Source organism: Vespa velutina, chromosome 23 (assembly GCF_912470025.1).
Source record: "Vespa velutina chromosome 23, iVesVel2.1, whole genome shotgun sequence".
Classification (NCBI taxonomy): Eukaryota; Metazoa; Arthropoda; class Insecta; order Hymenoptera; family Vespidae; genus Vespa; species Vespa velutina.
Window position 1 is genome coordinate 2,473,652 of NC_062210.1, and position 2,500 is coordinate 2,476,151.

A 2,500-nucleotide genomic window follows, 5' to 3' on the forward strand; every position below is an offset into this window, starting at 1 on the left:
ATCATTCAATATTAAATGACAAGTTAATATTAATTTCACGTAATTATATTGTAAAAGTAATATTTAATAACGTTAAACATTTAATCGTGCGAAATTTCACGCGTGATTGTTTTAACGATTAACGGGAAAAAAAAAAAAAAAAAGAAAAAAAAAAAAAGAAAAAAAGTAATAATATCAACAGATGGATACACTTAAATTCGCGGAATTTTAAAATAATCATATGAAACTGAAATAAATTATAATTTATATGCGTATGTACGTATCTGCAGAGATAAATGAAAGGGGAAAAAATTTTCTTTTTTTTTTTTCCCCGTTCTTTTTTTTTTTTCTTTATTTATTTATTTATGTATTTATTTATTTATTTAATAAATAAAAAATCTGACTAAAAAGACTCAAATGTATGTATCTACGCATATAAAAATAATGCGACGAAGTAACTCGAATCTGTGCATCGCAAACGTACACATATATAAACAGAAAGTGAGAGACAGACAGCGAGAGAGAGAGAGAGAGAGAGAGAGAGAGAGAGAGACAGAGAGAAAACTTGACGTTACCTTGCTTTGGTTGTAAATAAATAATCGAAATGGCCTACTGACGTATTCAAGCCAGAGGCCAGCAGTCGTGAAAAAGAGTGAGGGTCGAGAAATCACAAGAGTTAGAGTTGGAAGGCATCTTCCGCGGATATATTACGTGCAACGAGCCTTGGCAAGATGAAAGGGAATTTGCTTGAGAGAGAGAGAGAGAGAGAGAGAAAGAAAGAGAAGCAAAAAGGAATGTCATCTTTCGTTGAGCGGTACGGCTAAGGTTATCCACCCTCGTTCGGACGTAATTTCTGTGCATTAATGTTGCAAGTGTCAAGCTAGTTCTCTCATCGAAAAACTATGCCACAAGACTCACATGAGTAAACTCGAGTTCGGTTAAACTACGATCTTCCTGTTCTTCAACTTTATCTAAAGACAGAAAGAAATAGAGAATAAGAGAGAGAGAGAGAGAGAGAAAGACATAATAAAAAAATTGTCTACAATAATCGCATATCAGAGTAAAATTGTTGAGGAAATTGCGTAGAAAAAAAAAACAAATTATCAAAGAGAAATAGAGATAGAGAGATACGAGAAAAAAAAGAAATAGGCGAAAATAAAGAGGAGAAAAAAAAAAAAGAGAAAAAAAAAAGATATAGAGAGTATCTTGATGAATAATCCATTTAATAAAATTTATAGTCGAAGTTAAATGAACAAAATGAAAGAAAGTGAACGAACGTATTCTATAAGTCGTCATTGTTGTTGTTGTTGTTGTTGTTGTTGTTGTTGTTGTTGTTGTTGTTGTTGTTGTTGTTGTTGTTCTGTTGTTGTTCATTCGATCGTGCCATTTAGGATTGTTCCTGAAGTTCCAAAAGTTAAACCATGATAAATGCGCGTTAAACTTTTTCCCTGTCTCTCTCTCTCTCTCTCTCTCTTTTTTCTCGTTACTTATTTGAACCCTTTCTCCCATGGAAATAAGTTCATCCCCGTGGTCGTTCATTCATTGGCTTTGGTATCTCTTTGAAGCGGTCAATTTCAATGTGCTTCGTTCGAGCCCTGGTCACCCTACGCCCACCCCCTTCCCACCCTCCGCCCACTTTGCCGCCATCGTCGTCACCGTCACCATCGCCGTCGCCGCCACCGCTACCGTCGCCGCGAGGGAAATTGCATGAGAGAATTGCATTTCCTTTGTCCTTTAAGCTCTCCTGTGAACGTGTATATATATATATATATATATATATATATATATATATATATATATATATATCTTCCTGCGTCAGTAGTGTATGTACGTGCCATGTACGGACCTTGCCTCGTGAGTAGCTTTGATCCTCCTATGTTGACCATTACCACTTGACAGGAAAGATGTGTGGGATTGATTTCCGCTTTCCAACATCTCTTACATAGGATAAGTCAACTTGCTGGTGATTAATAATCGAACGTATTATTGATCGTGCTCGGGAAAATATAATTTCGATGATAGCAAATGATTTTTTAATGACTCTTTCTTTTATACACCAAGATATATCGATATATATATATATATATATATAATAATACTATAATAATAATATATATATATGTACTAATACTATGTATTATAATATATATATATATATATATATATATATATATATATATATATATAGATATCTAGAATGTAGGTCAAAAGTTCCTAGATCGATAGTACGGATCGCAGTAATTTAATAATTTCCCAGTGATTGATTTAACGACTTAATCTTTTTAGACATGGATATTATATTTATTTTTATAATAAATATATATGATATATATATATATATATATATATATATATATAATATAGGTTGGATAGTTCTTAACTGATATGAAAAAATCAATCGGTCTCTTTCGGAGCTCATTCTTGTTTGTTTTGTTATCTTCTTTCCCCCCCCCCCTTTTATTTTTTTTTTTTTAAACTCACAAAACTACAAACCCTTGAAAACTTGTTTCGATGGATGAAC

General features: G+C 32.7%; 1 protein-coding gene and 1 long non-coding RNA gene across 8 annotated transcripts in view; one reads left to right on the forward strand and one right to left on the reverse strand.

Annotated features, from left to right (window-relative positions):
- Positions 1-2,500, forward strand: part of LOC124956666 (inactive tyrosine-protein kinase 7-like) — a 69,106-nt gene that overhangs the window by 51,237 nt on the left and 15,369 nt on the right. The window lies entirely within an intron of this gene.
- Positions 1-2,500, reverse strand: part of LOC124956667 — a 34,737-nt gene that overhangs the window by 1,560 nt on the left and 30,677 nt on the right. Inside the window, exons 2-3 of one of the 3 annotated variants that reach the window (XR_007103332.1) lie at positions 1,257-1,378; positions 555-950 (exon numbers count right to left, since the gene is read on the reverse strand). This is a non-coding gene — a long non-coding RNA (uncharacterized LOC124956667). Of the gene's footprint in view, positions 1-554; positions 951-1,256; positions 1,579-2,500 lie in introns of those variants that run through there. The other 2 variants (XR_007103330.1, XR_007103331.1) reach the window with 2 other exon arrangements.